Here is a 19,447-nt window from a genome sequence, read left to right on the forward strand (position 1 = left end):
AAACCTGTAAGAACAGGAAAACCTGGAACAATAGGAGTTTAAAATGGCATGTTACCTCACAGCTAAAAGTCCATCCTGATAGTTGTAAAAATGTAACCAAAATACCACAAAACATATACAAATGAGCTTCGTATAACTTCTGGACTGAGAAAGATCACGTATGCATAAAAGTTCCCAGGTAACCACGAAGGATATAACTGTGTAACTGATTGATATAACCTTAAAATTGTACAAAAAAAAAAAAAAAGACAGAAAAAAATCGTATGCTTTTTAGTATAGTCAGAACACTGGAAAGAGGCCCAAAGCACACCCAGATATCCGGAATATCCCTCCACAGTCTCAACTCCATTTGGCTAGGATGTTAGGGTTTGACATAAGGGATTCTATTTTGGTTCTGAAACCTTCCATGGTTGCCTTTGGGGGGCGAGGGGGGAGTTACATTTTAAATTAAAAATGCATCTTTATTAATTTCTATATTTCTTCATGTATTAGAGCCATTAACCATCCATATATGGTGCTGGCAATTCTTTTAGTTTCTCATTTGTATTTTAGCTCTGCTCGTTACGTCTGATATGTAAAGGACTTTTTAAGTTATGTATTTGAATCGGCAATCGCCCTTTATAGTTAGTTCCCTTTCACTGTCAGGTCTTCTGTGCTTTAACACTAGAAATACTCACTTGCGTTTCTGTACTTTTTCATGTTTGAGTTTTATAATTGTCCACTTATTTTCGTGTTTTTGTTTGTTTGTTTTAGATTTATTTATTTATTTTATGTACAGCATTCTGCCTGCATATGTGACTGCAGGCCAGAAGAGGGCATCAGATCCCATTACAGATGGTTGTGAGCCACCATGTGGCTGCTGGGAATTGAACTCATGACCTCTGGAAGAGCAGTCAGTGCTCTTAACCACTGAGCCATCTCTCCAGCCCTTGTTTTGTTTTTTAATAAAGAGCAAGAGGGTTCAGCTTTACTGCAGAAACTGCAATAGATGGCTGAAGCTGAGCGTAGGGAATCAAAAATCTGTGGTCAGTTGGAATACATAGTGAGTTCAAAGCCAGCCTCAGTTACTTAGCAAGAAATGACACTCATTAGGGTGTGCCCTGATCAGCGTTGGAGTGAGGAAGCATTGAAATAAAAGGCTGTAAGAGTAATACATTTGGCATTTTCTGCCATTTATGGCCTGGTTTGAGAACGGGCTTCTTTTTAACACCAGGTCTTCCCATCCAGTAAGACTTGCCTCCTGCCCTCAGGCTGTTGCTCCTCCAGGACAGATTCATAAAGACCTCATTCCACTCTTTTCGGTTTTCCTGATCAGTTATGCATATTTCTCTACACTCTGTTTTGCTTTTGCTTTTGCTTTTGCTATTGTGACAGAATGTCCTTTCTAATTGTTATCGTTAATATGTGACTCTTATTTTTAAACATTTATTTTGTATTTGTGTATTCCATTAAACTCTAGTATTTCTAAAAGATTATTATGTCACCCTTGAATGAAGCTATTTTGCCTTCTGCCTAGTTTCATCCTGTTTAACAATAATTTCCTTAAACCAAGGAATCCCTCTCCCTCTCCCTCTCCCTCTTCCTCTCCCTCTTCCTCTCCCTCTCCCTCTCCCTCTCCCTCTTCCTCTCCCTCTCCCTCTCTCTCCCTGATTGATCTCACTCAGAGGATATTGGGTATCCTGCTATTCCAGAGTCTCTTACTGAACCTGAGCTAGACTGGCGGCCAGCTAGCTCCAGCAATCCTCCTGTTTCTGCCCCACACATTGCTGAGATTATAGGCACACTTGTAGCCATGCATAGCTCTTCCCTGTGGTGCTAGGGATTTGAACTCTGGTCCCTGTGCTTGTACAGGAAGTACTCTTACCACTGAGCCATCTCCCCTTACCAACAGTCTCATTCTCTGTATCGATTGGCACATTCAGAAGACAGAACAGCAGGAGCGCTTCAGTATGGCTATTAAACAGGATTCACTGAGATTTTCAGTTCATGGCATGGTTTTATACAACTTTTCAGTATCAAAATGATCACTGGATTTCGAATAAGGTCGGGTGTAGGAGAGGATTTCTGTCTCTGCATTCCTAGAATGAATTTCGCCTGGTAACGGTACATTCTTTGAAGTATATGGCTAGGTTGCCGATATGTGGTCGTATTCTTCATCAATGTGTTTAAGAAAGATCTTTTTAAATATTTGTTTATTTATTTATTTATTTATTATATAGAAATACACTGTAGCTGTCTTCAGACACACCAGAAGAAGGCATCAGATCTCATTACAGATGGTTGTGAGCCACCATGTGGTTGCTGGGATTTGAACTCAGGGCCTCTGGAAGAGCAGCCAGTGCTCTTCACCACTGAGCCATCTCTCCAGCCCCGTGTTTAAGAAAGATTAAAATACAGAACTTGTATAGTGCTGTGCTATCTCTTCCCTCACAGGACAGTTTGTGCTGTGTGACTTGTTCTAGGAAAATGCTTATGTTACAATGTATCTAGTGCCCTTTATCTCTAGCCTACCTTTCCAGGGCTTCAGTTGCAACAAAAGAATCAAATCCAATACAGTAAAATATTTTGAGAAAGACCATCATTCGCATAACTGCAATTATTTCTACAGTATACTATTAATTTGCTCAATTTTACTATGTCACCCTTGTCTATCCCTTATGCCTAATGTAAACTCTGCCATAGAAACGTGTGCATAGGAAATCACATTCCCAGAGTCAGTACTCCGAAGCTTCAGGTATCCATTGGAGAATTTGAAACGTATCCCTGTGGGGTGGGTAGGAGGGGACTGATGTATTCAGTAGTTGTCTTTTATACACATTGAGTGAGAAACACAAAAACAAAAACCACAAAGTACTTCATAATAGTAACACTAGGGAGCCAAGCAATGGAACACTGGCTGTTTTTCTTTTTTGTGTTTAATGTTATTTGTATAACGAAACATTTGAAATGCAGGCTATTAAAAGAGACTTCTAGAGACTGTAGTGACCACTGGGAAGAGGAAATGAGATACAAGCTTCCTGTTCTTTGTCCTCTCGTAAATCTTGTCAGTCATCAGCACTTCCCCTCTCTGCCTATACTCCACCCGTGCTGCTTAAAATAAAAATATGCATGTTTACATAAAATATATCTACCTCCTTCACTGCCTCACACTCAAGACTCCTTGGATTGGAAGCCAAGGCTAACAGATCCAAACTGTTCTCAGGTTCCAGCAAGAAGGAAACCCCATGTGTGGTAGGGAGACACGCTAAAGACTGGCCTGGCTCTGAGCACTGTGTAGAAACTCAAGTGAGAGCAAGTTGTGGAATCCCAGACAAGTGTCAAAATCTCTTCGAAACTACAAGATCCATTTTATTCTAGAGACAAGGTTACAGCTTTATAACTCAAGCTAGACTTGAACTCATGATCCTCCATCCTTATCCTCCTGTGTACTAGAATTACAGACATGTGTCACCATAAGGGACCGAGGAAGTCTCACTTCTACAGAAAAATGCCATTAGGGCTTGAGTGGGACCAGAAGGGCTCAACCGTCTGCAGCGACAGGGAACGCAGCTATGACGTTCAGGTTGCAGAGATAAGATACACCAAGGCCACCAGGGCAGGAAGATTCAGGGAAAAGGCCATGACTGGCCTTTGTCTGATGCCTTTCCTTAACTCTACAACACTGTGTACTGTGAAACCACCACATCCCCCAGTCCCCCAGTCCTGGTCCTGTTTAACTCACATATGTTGGAGGGGAGGGGGTTTCTGTGACCACCATGGCCAGCAGAATAACGATCTGTGGAAGGCAATTTTCATTTTTGTGAAAATGTTGTTGGTGATAACTAGCTCAATCCTGCATGCACAATAAAACTCTTTGTACAGGACATGTGATATCTTCCATAAAGACGGGTTCTATAGATTGACTACATGGGACAACTTCTATAAAGATGGGTTCTATAGATTGACACGCTCACACTAAGGCTCTGGGGGAGGATCCAGTATTGTCTTGGCCACACAGTGCAGAAGGCCACTGACCTACTAACTACTCTGCTCTGAGCCTTGTGGATGGTTAAGTCATACCGTTCCTTCCTTTGAAGGGACAGCTCCGTGTTTAACATTCCTGCTTTTTCTTTATCCATGAGCACAAGAATCCCCGTGCCTTCCGGGAATGTAGGGCTAATAATTGCAATCTCAGCACTCGGGAGACTAAGGCAGGAGAATTACTGTGATTTCAAGGCCAGCCTAGACTACATAGGGAGTTCCAAAGCAATCTGAGCTACAGAGTGAAACCCTCTACCCACAAAACAAAAACTTTAGGGGCTGGGGATTTAGCTCAGTGGTAGAGCGCTTACCTAGGAAGCGCAAGACCCTGGGTTCGGTCCCCAGCTCCGAAAAAAAGAACCAAACAAAAAAAAAAAAGTTTTAAAAAAAAAACAAAAACTTTAAATTATATGTTTCTTTTTAAAGATTACAAGCAATAAGAGTCAAGAGCAGTTCTTTTTATTTAGTTCTTAGATATTATTCTATTTTTTTTAAGGTGTTTTGCACTCATGCCTGTCTGGACACCACATGCATGCCTGACTTTCACTGAGATCAGAAGACATCAGCTCCCCTGGAACAGGAGCTACAGTTAGCTGTGAGCCACCGTGTGGGTACTGGGAACCAAACCAGGTCTTCTGGGAGAGCAGCCAGCTCTCTTAACTGCTGAGACATCTCTCCAGACCAAGACTACAATTTTAAAGCAAGTTTATGTTGATAGTAAATTTGAATTTAAAAAAAAAAAAGGGTACTGGAATTTCCCATATGTTCCTTGCCTCCACCCATGTGTAGCATCCTCATATCAGCGTCCTCATCAGACTGATATATTTGTTACTGATGAACTCATAACAGCACACCACTGTCACTCACTGTACTTGATGTTCATTAGACTCCGCTCATGGTGTTCTATAGTCTACACATCTGGACAAATTTGTAAAAGCCTGTGGCGTCATCACAGTCTCACACAGAGTCTCTACCCTCTTAGTTCACTCACCCACGTGCTAATTGTTCTCTGGAAACACTCACAGGGTCACGCCCAGAAGATTAGACGTCATCTCTCTATGGGGCTCTTAATCCAATCCCACCCAACCTTCATGGCTTGGGTCCAATCACCCTGGCAAGGAGTGGCACCATAGTAATGAGGAAAGGACAGACACACAGACACTCATGCAGTAAAGCTCGGACCAGGAAGGGTTCTGCTAACAGCAAGCTGTATCCCCAATGTGCTAATTAGGTACAGCACGGGGAAGGGGTGGGCAAAGGTTAACTTGTCTCTTTGGGAGGTCTCTGTAGTCAGCAGTCTCAGGCTGTAAACACCCAGGAGAAGGAAGCCATAGTTCCAAGTCTTTGCATACCTTGATCAATCATCCATAACCACTCACACTCAGATTCCTGAGAAAAGCTTGGCTATTTCTCTTGAGCATGAGCCATAGGAGGGATGGCTTTGTCAATTGTCCCATGGGCCAAGGCCTTGGGCTTCCTTGACACAGCCATGCCCGTGTCAAAATACACTTCACTGGCTCAGGTCTTCCTCTGCTCCACAGGAAGACTATCCACCACAGCCCAGAAGAGGGCTAAGGTCCGAAGGGTGCCCAAGTGGGGAGCTTGCTAGTCCTAGCCGGAGCTCTGTTAAACAAGACTACTTGTCTATCAATGTTTCCAGCTACAGAGAGCTCTCGGGGAGACCAAACTTTTTCCTAGGAAATTTTTCTTTTAGAAAAGTCCCTGATACTGAGAATGGTTCCTCACTTGAACTGGGTGATGTTACAGAAATGTGCTGGAATGGGCTTTCAGGGGTCTCTTTTCTTGACAGTGCAGGGGGATAGGAATCCAGGGCGTCAGGCATGCTAGGCTAGTACTGTTCCGCTGAGCTTTGTCTTTGTAGCTTCTTTGGTTCTTGTTATACAGCTCAGGTGGCCTCAGGCTCTTGGGTCTGCCTTCTTATCCTCTCAAGGGTTGGGATTATGTGTGTGCACCATGACGCTAGGCTCTGAGAACATTGGCTGGTGTCCCTCTCCTATAAGGAAAGAAAAACAGATAATATGAGACTTTGTTGTTTCCTCGGGGTTCAGAGATTATATTGAAGACAGCTCCCAGGAAGAGCAGTGTTTCTGGGACAGACCAACCTCACCTACTGCGGCGACGTGGGCACTGGCTGTGACCAGTGATCCACTGCAGCCACATGGATGAATTCTGGGGTGCAACACCAGAGTAAGGGCACAGCAGGGGAGCTACACCTCCCGTCTCCCCGAGGGGGTGATGTTTTACTTCCTGTCTGGTGGCAGATGGCTGCTGTCACAAGGAGGGGGCTGAGTTGTTTTTTTGGGTTACCACTTCCTCCTCCCACAACAGAAGCGGTCTGCCAAGAGGATGTGTCGGGAAAGGTCTCCACCCACAATTTTCAGATAAGTCTGAGTGGTGCCCCTGGACTGGCTGGCTGATGCTGAAGGTGATACCGTGCACTTACATGAAACACACCAAGTTGGGGCGACAGAGAAGTACCCCATGGGGACAACTCCTGTTCCAAACTTAAGTCCCCCCTCCCTGGCTGCTCACCCCTCCAGCTAAGGCTGTGACTGAGCCTCTGAGGGAAGTCGGCTCAAGTCACAAACCCCAGCATGTGAGAGCCACAGGTGGGCAGGCACTGGCTATCTCTTCCTCCAGGAATTCAACTGTCCCTTTGTCCCTAAGCAGGGATTAACGATTAAGTAGGACTTTGTGCCTGCTGTGAGTCTTGTTACAGTCCACACATGGCTGGCTGACTGAAAAGCTATTCCTGTTGCACCACGTACAGCTAGCTCACTTGATAGGGCTTTTGCAGATTTTGCCTAGCTCGCGGGAGGCCCGGAGTAGGATCCTCGGTGCCACTACACTGGGTGTGGTGGCTCTTGCCTGTCATCGCAGCACTCAGGTGGTGAAAGCAAGAGGACCGGGTGTTCGAGAAAAAGAAAAAATATATGAAGACTTCTGAGATGCCGGCAGGGCATAAAATCAGGCGCTGGCTGGACACTTACCAGGCTCTCTGCAAGCACTGATCATTCCTCGAGGACGCCAGTTGTATCCCCTCACCGTTTGCCCACCACAAAGCCAATCACCCCACAGTGAGCAGCTCGGAATAAAACTAAAGGCATGAAGTGGGTGTGAGCTACAGTGTCTGCTACTGTCCATCCATTCAGGTGCTTATGAGGCACCTGCTGTGTGCACCAGACGCATCTGCAGAAAAAACAAAAGGCCGGGCTTTATGACATTAATTAATTAGCATGTCAGATTGCCAAGTGTCAAGGCGTCAAAAATAAACCAGGGAGGGAATGAAAACTGGAGTGGCACAAAGGGTTCAGCTTCAGACGTTGACATATTAATTTTTTTTTTTATGGCCAGAAAATATCAAGAGGAGAAAGCTGAGGACAAATGAGAGAAATGGGAGGCGCTAGCAGCTGGATAACAGATGCGGAGCTCGGGTGTCTCCCAGTCAGACTTCTCTGCTTGTATGATGTGAAACAAGTCTCGTTCAAAGGTGGTCTCACCCTTCCAGCAGAGTGGTGCACTGCTGTAACCCCAGCACTCAGGACCCAGAGGCAGGGAGAGCACTTTATGAGTTCAAAGCCAGCCTGATCTACATTGTGAGTTCCAGGACAGCCAGAGTCACACACTGAGACCCTGTCGATAGACAGACAGACGGACGGACAGATGCATAGATACATAGATAATAAAGATTTATTTTAAAAGGTCATTTCACTATCTGTAAGGTCTAGATAAATTCTTAGTTCCCGTAGCCCTTAGAAAGTTCAGTAGCGGCTGGGGATTTAGCTCAGTGGTAGAGCGCTTACCTAGGAAGCACAAGGCCCTGGGTTCGGTCCCCAGCTCCGAAAAAAAGAACCAAAAAAAAAAAAAAAAAAGAAAAGAAAAGAAAGTTCAGTAGCCTGCATTAAAATCAGCTTTCCAGCCAAACCTTTCACATTTTCATGTACGAATAAGTCAGTTCGCCACGCACCTAAAACAAAGCCAGAGGAGGTGTGGGTTGGAGGGGGTTGGTATCCCACCATCCTGTAACTGAATGCCCCTGTCTCCTCAGAGAAAGTGGATACCTGAGGTATCTTCTACCAAGGCTGTCTCATCCCGCCCAGCTCAACCCAGATTAACAGCAGTCGGGGAGGGCACTGTTCTGGCTTGAACCGGGGTAGAGGCATTTTAGAAGAGGTAACTTTAATTAAGAAAATGCCCTCACTGAATTGGCACATTTTCTTGGTTGAGCATTGATGTGAGGGCCCAGCTGTGTGGATGGTGCCACCCCTGGGCTGGTGGTCCTGGATACTGTAAGAAAGCAGGCCATGAAGACAGTTATAAGCAGACACTCCACAGCCTCTACATCAGCTCCTGCCTAGAGTTCCTGCTCCGACTTCCTGGGAAGATGGACTACAAGCCAGAGAAAGAAATAAACCCTTTCCTCTCAAGTTGATTTTGGTCACAGTTCTGTCCCAACAGTAGAACCCCTAATTAAGACAGCACACTTCAGTGAGTCATCTTAACGGTTTTCCTAGATACCAAGTCCTTCTCCAAGGAGTATCTAGTAATTTCTGTTTACTTCTCAAAATCAGTACTCACTTTGCCTGTCTCTGTCTCTCTTCCTCTGTCTGTCTGATTTCTCTCTGTCTGTCTCTGTCTTTCTGTCTCTCTGTCTCTCTCTGTCTCTGTCTCTCTGTCTCTCTGTCTCTCTGTCTCTCTCTGTCTCTCTCTCTGCTTTTTTCCATCTCTGTCTCTCTGACTCTCTCTGTCTCAGCCCCCCCCAACCCCCCACAACTTGCTAAACACGGACTGAACTGCAAACTTTATATATAGTCCAGACTGCCTCTTGAACCCTCCATCCTCCTGCCTCAGCCTCCTAAGTGCTGGACTTACAGGACCCTGTACACAACCATGCCCAGCTTCTAATACATTTCTTGATCAATATAATAACTTTCAATAGATACAAAGATGAAAATATCTAGAAAAAAGTAAGATTTCCTGCTTAACCCTTGCTTTTGTGTCTTCTTCCCCCTGTTAAGTGAATCAGTTAACAAAAATTACAAGAAGACTTCTGGGACTTTGTTCTTGAGTCATTTTTTTTTTTACACAAGTTCAAATTCCACTTGTTAATTTTTAATTTGTATGGCTGCCAGAGGAGAAGAAGTGAAACGAAAACTTTGGTGGCTTTGCAAAGGCCACATTTGTAAGTGTCTAGCTCAGGCCATGGCTGCATGTCCCTGCTTCCTGTTAAATTTCCAAGGGTCTAAATTTGAAAGTGCAGCCTCCGCCTACTCTTTCTTCCTGGCTCTCCCTCCGTGTGCCAGGAGACAGAAGATGGGTGCCGGTGTGGTGGAGGTTACTGGTTCACTCAGTCAGAACGAAGAGAGTGGCTGGGGTTCCTCGTTACTCATTCCTAGCCTTGCTTAGACCTGGAGCTGAATGGATGCTGACCTGATTAATTGCTGGTGAATTCTGTCCACGTTCCCTTCCATGGTGAGGGCCGGCATCACTGAAGCTGGCTTTGTCTTGAACCTCATTGTCCAGTCCCGGATGCTTTCTGGAATGTCAAGGCTCTTAAAGACTTCATGAAGTAGAAGAGACAAGAAAAGGGGCAGTCAGGCAGGGCACACTGGTTGTACTATTCCTACCAGTCCACCCGGTTCCAATGAGCCCCTGCATCTTGAATGAGGGCTGAAGTTGGCTGTGTCCCTCTGACTGCCACATCCTCACACTCGGGGTTACCATGCAAATGCAGGTTCTGCAGCTTGATCCAATGTCCCCGTATAGCACAAGGATTTGATGCATGGGGCTCTACCATTCAGTCCATGTTGCTGGGGACGTTAAAAACAAAACAGGCGTGGTGGTGCTAACCTGTAATGCCAGGACTCAGGAGGTGGTGGCTGGGATATCGAAATCAAGGTCATCCTGACCCACAGCATGGCAAAATGAAACCAACTTCAAAAATAAAAGACAGGGTGTTGGCTGGTGAGATGGTCCTGGTTGGTCTAAGAATCTAGGCTGATCAAGATGCAAGGAGTCGGTGTTCTTCTGTGTCCTCTGCTTCAGTCCCTGCCTTCAGGTTCCTAACCCAGCATCCTTTGATAACTGGCTACGATGTGGAAGAGGAAGAGAGATCAGTAAGTTGCTTTTGGTCATGCATTGGGTCAGATCAATAGAAACCCTAAGTGAGACGCTCACTAAATAAAGCACATCTCCATGGCACCCTGTGGCTTCCCCAATATGGAAGTTTCTATTCCATTCTAGTGAGAGGAAGCGCTTTCTGGGTTGGTTCTGTTTTCTGTTTTGTTTTTACTTAAATGTCAGGGTCTCTGGGCTGGCACGACGGTTCTGTGGGTAAGAGCATTTGCTACCAAGCTTGAGTTCAATCCATGAGAATCCACGTGGTAGGGCTGGAGAGATGGCTCAATGGTTGAGAGCGCTGGCTGCTCTTCCGGAGGTCCTGAGTTCAAATCCCAGCAACCACATGGTGGCTCACAACCATCTGTAATGAGAGCCGATGCCCTCTGAAGACAGCAACAGTGTACTCACATACATAAAATAAACAAGTCTTAAAAAAAAAAAAAAAAAAAAAGAATCCACATGGTAAAAGAAGAGAATTAACGGGGCTGGGGATTTAGCTCAGTGGTAGAGCGCTTACCTAGGAAGCGTAAGGCCCTGGGTTCGGTCCCCAGCTCCGAAAAAAAGAACTAAAAAAAAAAAAAAAGAGAATTAACTCTGACAGGTTGTCATGACGTGATCTCCATACATAGGCCATGGCACGGATGCAACATAAATAAATAAATAAATAAATAAATAAATAAATAAATAAATAAATAAATAAACAAACGTGAAGAAAACAATCAGTGTCAAAATCACACTCTAGCTTCAAACTCCTGGCCCAAGTGTTGCCCTGTGTTAGTCTCTGGGTGACCAGGACCACAGACATAGGCAGTGTACTCACTGCTTTTTATTTATTTTTATCTTTCTCTTGTTATAGTCCTAGAGCTACTAATGCTCGATCAGGCCTTTGCTGGCCTAAAATTTCATTAGAGGCTGCTTTGGGCGTCTCGTTCCACAGCAACCGCAACAGTGTCCTTTCGATTTGTGAGCTTCCCTGAGCAAGGCTGAAGAAAAGCAGGCAGAGGTCTCTCCTCCAGGGGGTGATGCAGATACACCCCCTCCCCAGTAGGAAAGAGGTGTGGGGAGTGACAGTCACCGTGGCTAGACCAAACTCTGCACTCTGAAGAGGGAGCCTGCTAGACATTCCTGGGATAATGTGAAAATCAAGAAAACATCCTGTGCCAACGAGAGGCTGGGGGCTCTGCCAAGGCACAGCATCGCGCAGGGAGGTGGCACAGATGTCTTTTCAAAGGGAAACCCTGCACCCGCTGGCACCTGGAACACGAGACTAAGCAAGCCACCCCTCCTGTCACATCACGGAGTGGCTGTGAAGCAAGAACAGCACCTGGTTTCCTTGGCACTCCACTTCGTGAAATGAACTGTCAGCACAAAGCAGTCTCGGGTCTGGTCTGGTCTGGTCTGGTCTGGTCTGGTCTGGTCTGGTCTGGTCTGGTCTGGTCTGGTTTGGTCTGGGGTTTGAGACAGGAGTCTCATTGATCCCAGGCAGGCCTTGAACACAAAGGTTGACAGGATGGCCTTGAACTTCTAATTCTTCAGTGTCCACCTCATCTCTCCAGTACTGGAATTACAAGCCTGCGCCATTATATTTTTTAGTGCTGGAGACAAAACATAAGGCTTCCTGTATGCTAGGCAAACACTCCACCACTGAGCCACAAAAATAAATGCCTCTTTGGATTTGCAACTGTTGAAGCCATCTTCCCCCAAGAGTCAGTGAAGTCAGATAGGTGTTGCTACCAAATTCAGTTCAGCAAGCAAGTCACCAAGCTAGCCCTGTGTCCGGCTGTGAGTTAAAGGACAGATAAGTAAATTCCTCTCCTTTTTTCAGATAACCTCTTCCTGTAGCCCATATGCTGACTTGGAACTCACTTCCCAGCTGCTCATTCTCCCAAATGCCGGAATGACAAGCCTATATCACCACACCCAAGTAAGAAGGACCTTTCTTAAGGGGTCCCAAACTAGCCTGAGATGCAGACCCAGGTAAAGCAAGACAAGAATACAGTACAGGGCCGGTGCTGGTCTAGCCCTTCATAGAGAAGACTGTGGTGGGGGCTGGGAAGCCTCTCCCTGCCAGCCACATTTGAGCCTGGTTCTGTGGCACTCCAGTGCCAGGAAGCAAGCCCCAATCCTGCCTTTCAGAGTTCTTTGTCTTAGGAGTTGGCAAAGGCTTGAAAAGAGCTACAGTCTTCAGATACATAACGTCCTAATTAGTGGTTGCCCTCCGACCAAACATAGCTTCCAAGCAGTAGGCTTCAAAGCCACCCTTCTGATGACAGACTGGGACACAGGGGGACTATAAATTGGAATACGTCCTGGCTGAGCTACGTCTTGGCTGGCTTCCCAATTATGGCCACTGATGGCATGCCTAATTTACTAAGAAATGTCTTCAGTCTCTGTCACCCCAGCGCAAGATCCATCTCTCTTTAGCAGTCTGCAAGGGGGAATATTAACAAATTCACTAATTAAAAGACGTATGTAAACTTAACCTTGAAAACTATCATTCCTGGTGAATGCAGTAAGCAAGTTCTTGAGGCAAGTTTTTTTTTTTTTTTTTTTTTTTTTTTAAGTCTAGGAGGTGGGCTAGAGAGATGGCTCAGTGGTTAAGAGCACTGACTGCTCTTCCAGAGGTCCTGAGTTCAAATCCCAGCAACCACATGGTGGCTCACAACCATCTGTAATGGGATCTGATGCCCTCTTTGGTCTGTCTGAAGACAGAGACAGTGTACTCATATATAATAAATAAATAAATCTTAAAAAAAAAAGTCTAGGAGGTTCAAGTTTGTCTGGGACTGAAGACGTGCTTTCTTTCAAACATGAGTTACTCAAGTATTCATTCGCCCTTCAGAATGGAATTATAATAGCTGATTCTCATTTCGGATAGTAAGCCCAATTCCTGTTATTATTTTATTCATCTACTTGGGGGGGGCACCACCGTGTATGTGGGGCTAGTCTTTTGTTACAAGCTAGAGTAATCTGAGAAGAGGGACTGCAGTTGAGAAAATGCCTTCTCAAGGTAGCCTGTAGGCAAGTCTCTGGGGGCATTTCTTCAATAGTGATTGATGTGGGAGGGGTTAGGGCCCAACCCATAATGGGTGGCGCCATTCCTGGGCTGGTGGTTCTAAGGTGCTATGAGAAAGCAGGCTGTGTGCCTTGTGGAGCACTCCTCCGTGGTCTCTACATCAATTTCTGCCTCCGGGTTTCCACCTTGAGTGCCTGCCTCTGGCTTCTCTGGATGGCAGACCGTTACATAGAAGTGTGGGATAAAATAACCAATCTCTTCTCCAAGTGGCTTTTAGTCAGTGTCTTACCATGGCAATAGAAACCTCGTCTGCACATGGAACTCAGAAACCAACTTAAGTACACTGTCTCCTTCCACGGCGTCAGTCCTGGGGGAATGGAACTGGGTTGTCCTGCTTGCCAGCAATGGCCTTTACCACTGAGCTGTCTCGATGACTCATGGGTTCAATTTCTTTTTCTTTCTTTTCTTTCTTTTTTTGTTTAATGAGACAGAATCCCATTATGCAGTTCAAGCTGGCCTCGAACTTCCAATTCTTCTGTCTCAGCCTCCTGAATGTTCAGATTATAGACATGTACTACCACACCTGTCAATCTTAGGCTTTCATCCTGGTAGTCATGAGTGCTTGTTATGTACACACTAAGCCTCAAAACTGACTTCCCTCCATCTGTTTCCATCCCTAGTACTTTACCTCACTTGTCAGCACAGAGTGTAGACTATATGACATTAAATTTTATCATCCCATAGCATTCGCACGTCGTCAAACTGTTTTGATCACCGCTGTGACTCCAGAGCCTAAGAACAGTGTCTAGCAAAAAATAAAAAATAAAATAAAAGCTCTTGTTCATTGACTGCAGATGCTCTGTCATTTAGGAGAATGGAGGTACAGCGCTCAATGTGATGTCATGACGTTGTGACATTTTCCCACGTAGAAGAAGTTGATGGCCCCAGTCTAGTCCTGAAAGGAAGAAGCTTACCTCAAAATAGGTTCTCCGTAGCAAGCATATTGGTTTCTACTTAGATCATTTTGGGGGGTGTTTTGGTGATCATGGCAGAGCTAAGGAGACAGTTTACTTTAACAGCATACAATTCTTTTCTCCTAAGGAAGTTCTAACCAGCAAAAACAGGTTTGTGGTATGCAAATATGATGGATAAAATGCATAGAGAACACAAGGGAAGCCCCAGAAAACCAGCCACAAGGGAAAGAAGGGTTGAGGTCCTCCAGCGGGAGCTTGCCAAGACTGAATCCACCAATAGGGTCCAGGACACAAACCTTTAGGAGTTCCTCACAGCACAAAGATTTGCACAACTGAACAGCCTCTTAGCTTGGGTGCAGGGATGTGAGCCCTAGAGCCACACCTTGGGTCTGCCACCTACTAGACAAGAGGTCTGCAGCTCTGCCCTCCAATGTTACAGACGTCCTCAAGGGCTGACCGAAGTGGATGTAATAAGCCCACTTACGGCAGAGTGGCGCTGTCATCGTTATTCTCACTAACAAAAACATTCCTGAACATCAGAAAAGAGATTAACGGCTCTCTTAGTCAGTGTTCCGTTGCTGGGAAGAAATGCCAGGGTTATGGCAACTCTTATAAAGGAAAACGTTTAGTTGGGACTGGCCTACAGTTTAGAGGCTTAGTTCATTATCATCATGGCGGGGAGCATGGTGGTGTGTGGGCAGACATGGTGCAGCAGAATGAGCTGGGAATTCTGCATCTGAATCAGCAGGCAAGAGGCAAAGAGAGACAGACAGACAGACAGACAGACCAGGCCTCACTTGAGCATTTGAAACCTCAAAGCCGGCCCCCAGTGACACACTTGCTCCAACAAGGCCACACCTCCTAATAGTACCAATCCCTGGTGACCAAACATTCAAACCTATAAGCCTATGAGGGCCGTTCTAGTCAAGCCACCACCCCATCGGACTTAAAGGCGGCCTTTATCTGGGCCACACAGAGTCAAAGTGGGCCTCCAAATGAGGAGATCCACTTTTTGTTTATTATTTTATTTTTCGTGTATTTATGTATGTCAGCATGTACTAGGTCACACATGGTGGCTAACTAACAGCTTTCAGTTGTAATTTCTCTCCTATCACGTATGTGCCAAGAATTGCTTCATGGGTGGAACTTGGGTTGTCAGTCTTGGTAGCATGAGTCATGTGGCCAGCCCACGAAAAGACCAACTATAACAGTGCACACATAGTTTTAAAGAAATCACACAGAGGGAGAAGAATAACTAGATCCTACACAAGAAACTCCATAAGGCATAGTACATTAATAATAATAATAGCTATTATTATTAGGATATTTCATTCCTATATTTATTTATTCACTTGTTTATAAAGTATTTCTTTCAGACTGACATAGCCTATTACTAACTAATAAAATGGAAACCCCTCCCTTTTTCTATTGTTGTGTTTGGGCCATTTGCTTGTTTTTGAAATAAGGTCTCATTGTGTAGCCTTGTGAGCCTCCTGCCTGAGTGTCTCAAATGGCTGGGAGTACAGATGTATACACCACCATGCCTGGTGCCTGTTTTCTGTCATGATCATACTGCTTATATCTACTTTATACTCATACAATCAAGAATACTCTGTTTATTAAATATCAAATCACATTAACATTTTAGGAATAAAAGATTTGGGGGTTTTGTTTTTGTGGGTTTTGTCTTGTTTTGTTTGTTTTTTGGGGTTTTGGTCTCTCAAGACAGGGTTTCTCTATGTAGCTCTGGCTGTCCTGGAATTTGCTCTTTAGACCAGGCTGGCTTTGAACTCACAAGAGATTCCCCACTTTGCTTCCCAAGTGCTAAGATTAAAGGCATGGGCCACCACCTCCTGTCTTAGAATAAAAGATTGCGTCAAGAAAATAAATGTGGGCCAATGAGATGGCTCTCCAGGACAGGGTGCTTGTGGTCAAGCCTGATCACCTGAGTTCAATCCCCAGGCCCAACATACTGGAAAAAGAACACAGACTACCACAAGTTGTCCTCTGACCTCTACGCATACACAGGACAGATTTTTATCCTGCCATAAAGAAAAATGAAATTGGCAGAAAACAGAGAGAGTTGGAAAGCATGGTGTCAACAGATGCAGAGAGACAAGCATTATATGTGGTTTCTCCTACACAGGTCCAAGCTTCTAATTTTATACATGTGTATACTTGGGAGTCACCAACTGGATGTAGATCAAGAAACTAGAAAGGGGGCAGGGTGTGGGGCACACGTCTGGAATCCCAGCACTCGGGAGGCAGAAACAGGCAGATCTCTGTGAGTCTGAGGCCAGCTTGGTCTAAGTAGAGAGTATCAGGCCAGCCTGGGCTACATTGTGATACCCTTCCCTCAAACCAAAGAAAGAGAGATGGGGAGGGAGGGAGAGAGGGAGAGAAGGAGAGAGGGAGAAGAAAGGGGAGAAAGGGAGAGAAGGAGAGAGGGAGAGGGGACAAAGGGACAGAGGAGAAAGGACTATTAGAAGGAGAAAGTGGGAAAAAAAAAGGAGAAAGTGGTTTCAAGGGCACTGGAGAGGGTCACAGCACACATGTGATGAGAAATTGGAAAGAGTATACTCAGGCAGAAGGCACAGGTAGGGAAGGCTAGTAAAGAGATGGGAAAGGAGCAGGGGAACCAACCAGTCTACAAAAGGGCAAATGAAGTCTAACAGTGACTTTCAGGATAGCCGGTGCTATGTAATGAGACTGTCTCAACACACACACACACACACACACACAGAGGGGTTAGGGATTTAGCTCAGCGGTAGAGCACTTGCCTAGCAAGCGCAAGGCCCTGGGTTCGGTCCTCAGCTCTGGGAAAAAAAAAAACAAAAGAAAAACAACACACACACACACACAGACAGACACACACACACACACACACACACACACACACCCTTAAACCTTATCCGATTATTCTGTGCGTACGCTGTTAGATTCTAAGGAAGGCGTTTAAAAATACTCATGCACAGCAAGGAGACACGGCTACAGCTGCAGTGTAATTATAAGGTAAGGCAAAAGGCAGTGCCATGGGCTTGCTGCAGCTCTGGAGGAGGCGGGAGGCTTTGAAGAGGTGGTCTCCCAAGGAGAAAGAACCCATCCGAGGGCTGAGTGAGCAGATGGCAGCAGGGACAGTGGGAACAGGGGCTGGAGGGGGGAAGCATCGAAGAACTCTCAGGGAACAGCAGCTGTCCCAGCCTGCCTGGGACCTAGAGATGCAATGAAGGGAGGAAGTGTGGAACCTTTGGAGATGCCACAGAAACCCTGTGGGCTTAACAAGCAGTTCAAGCGTAACTTGAGAAGTGTGTGCCCTCACAAGCTATTGCAAATGCATGCTTCCTCTCAGCCCGGGGAAAACAGTTTGTGTAAGGTATAAACAGTGTACTAAAACTGAAAATCACATCTCCACTATGCTTCTTTTTTTTTTTTTTTTGCTTCTTTTTTCAGAGCTGGGGATCGAACCCAGGGCCTTGCGCTTCCTAGGCAAGCGCTCTACCACTGAGCTAAATCCCCAACCCTCTCCACTATGCTTCTTATAACCAACATAAGTGTCTGCAACAGAAAACAGATCTGTATATTGATAGCTTTATCAGCTTTTTGCTCATAAAAATAATGTTTTTCCTTGTCACATAGTAAGAAAAATCCACATTTATCCATTAAGTGTATGCTTAAACATTATATTTGTGTTAAATGCTAAAAAGAACCTGGATGTGGTTCACATTTATAATCCCAACACTTGGGAGGTGGGAGAGTGAGTCTGAGGCCTGGGCTACAAAATAGGTTCCAGACCTGCCTGACTGCAGTATGTGAGACCATGTGTCATCCACACACAGACGACCTCACCAGGGACAGCGGTGGACACCGCCAGCCTTCAGGAGGCAGAGACAAGTGAACCTGAGGCTAGCCTGGTCTACTCAGTGAGACCCAGTCTCAAAAAATAAATTAAAATAAAATTTAAAAGGATGTGTTTTAAGGACATGTTTTCATTTCTTTTTCTTACTCGGGAGCAAACTAGATATGATATCCCTCATGTTGTCATACCGTGTGAACGCATCTGATTCTAGTCACTCTGCAGGAGATGAAATTAAAGATTCTAAATCATGGCTGAGGAGACCTAGCAGGCAAAGGTGTCTTTTACCAATCTGCATGGCTCAGCCCGGCATCTCTGACTTGCTGAAGGTCATTTGACACCCAAGCATCCGCCCTAAGGAAAGCTGTTCTAACACTCTGTCACTCATTCCGTCTGCTCTTAAGACTTTAAAGTAGCTACCAGCAAAATACAGTAACTAGGCATAACACTGCACACTTGCGGGACTAAGACAGGAAGATTGCCAAGAGGTGAATTCCAGGCCAACCTGGACTACAAATTGACTGCTTCCCGGTCTAAAAACACACAAACAAATGGCTGGGCATGGTGGCATATGCCAGTAATCCCAGCACTTGGATGGTGAAAGCAGGAGGATCAGACAAAAGTTCAAGGCCAAACTTGGCTATGTAATCGAATTCCAAGCTAGCCTGAGCTACATGAGACTCTATTATTAAATTAATAGAGAGTCTAAATCCCAGAAATATATGCCACTACATGTAAAATGGCAGATTCTTCCATAAATAAAGGTATCATCACTGCTACATCTTCATGGCAGAATATAAACTTTGAGAAAAGAGTAAACATTTTATGAGTTATGCATGTTCCTATGTGAAGCACATGTCTCATGATTTCGTTCATGCAAAGGAACGAGTAAACACCTAACATTACAACTTCTATACTGAGATATGTAGATGATAAAATATCTCCTCAGGGGCTCGGGAGATCACTCAGCACCAACTGCTCTTCCCGAGGACCTGGGCTCAATTCCCAGCACCCACACGGGGACCCGAAACCATCTGTAACTCCAGTTCCAACACCTTCTGGCCATCATGAGCACTGAGCGCACATGGTACATGGACATTCATGTAGGCAAAAGCCCAAACATATAAAAATAAATTAGTATTAAAGAAAAAAAAAAACAAATGTCAACTACCCCAAGTCAGGCATGGTGGCACAGGCTTAAACTGACCACTTGGGGTTGATCCAGGAGAATCATGAGTTCAAGACTAAAGTAGACTGCACAGTGAGAATCTCCCAAAAATAACCAAAGGCAACAAACTTTAAAGTATGAAAGAATGCTTTAAAAAGCCTCTGAAGGGCTGGAGAGATGGCTCAGCGGTTAAGAGCACCTGACTGCTCTTCCAGAGGTCATGAGTTCAATTCCCAGCAACCACATGGTGGCTCACAACCATCTGTAAAGAGATC

At 45.1% G+C, this 19,447-nt stretch overlaps 1 long non-coding RNA gene across 1 annotated transcript; it reads right to left on the reverse strand.

The window, feature by feature from the left end:
* Positions 1-2,929: 2,929 nt before the first annotated feature.
* Positions 2,930-11,649, reverse strand: LOC102555924 (uncharacterized). Its single transcript, XR_015620703.1, has 6 exons — positions 11,486-11,649; positions 9,892-10,129; positions 9,472-9,601; positions 7,032-7,230; positions 4,421-6,034; positions 2,930-4,290 (listed from the first exon to the last, which is right to left on the reverse strand). It is a non-coding gene; the product is annotated as an uncharacterized LOC102555924 (long non-coding RNA).
* Between the last annotated feature and the right edge of the window lie 7,798 nt (positions 11,650-19,447).

The sequence above is a fragment of the Rattus norvegicus genome, chromosome 5 (assembly GCF_021556685.1).
Source record: "Rattus norvegicus strain SHRSP/BbbUtx chromosome 5, alternate assembly SHRSP_T2T, whole genome shotgun sequence".
Classification (NCBI taxonomy): Eukaryota; Metazoa; Chordata; class Mammalia; order Rodentia; family Muridae; genus Rattus; species Rattus norvegicus.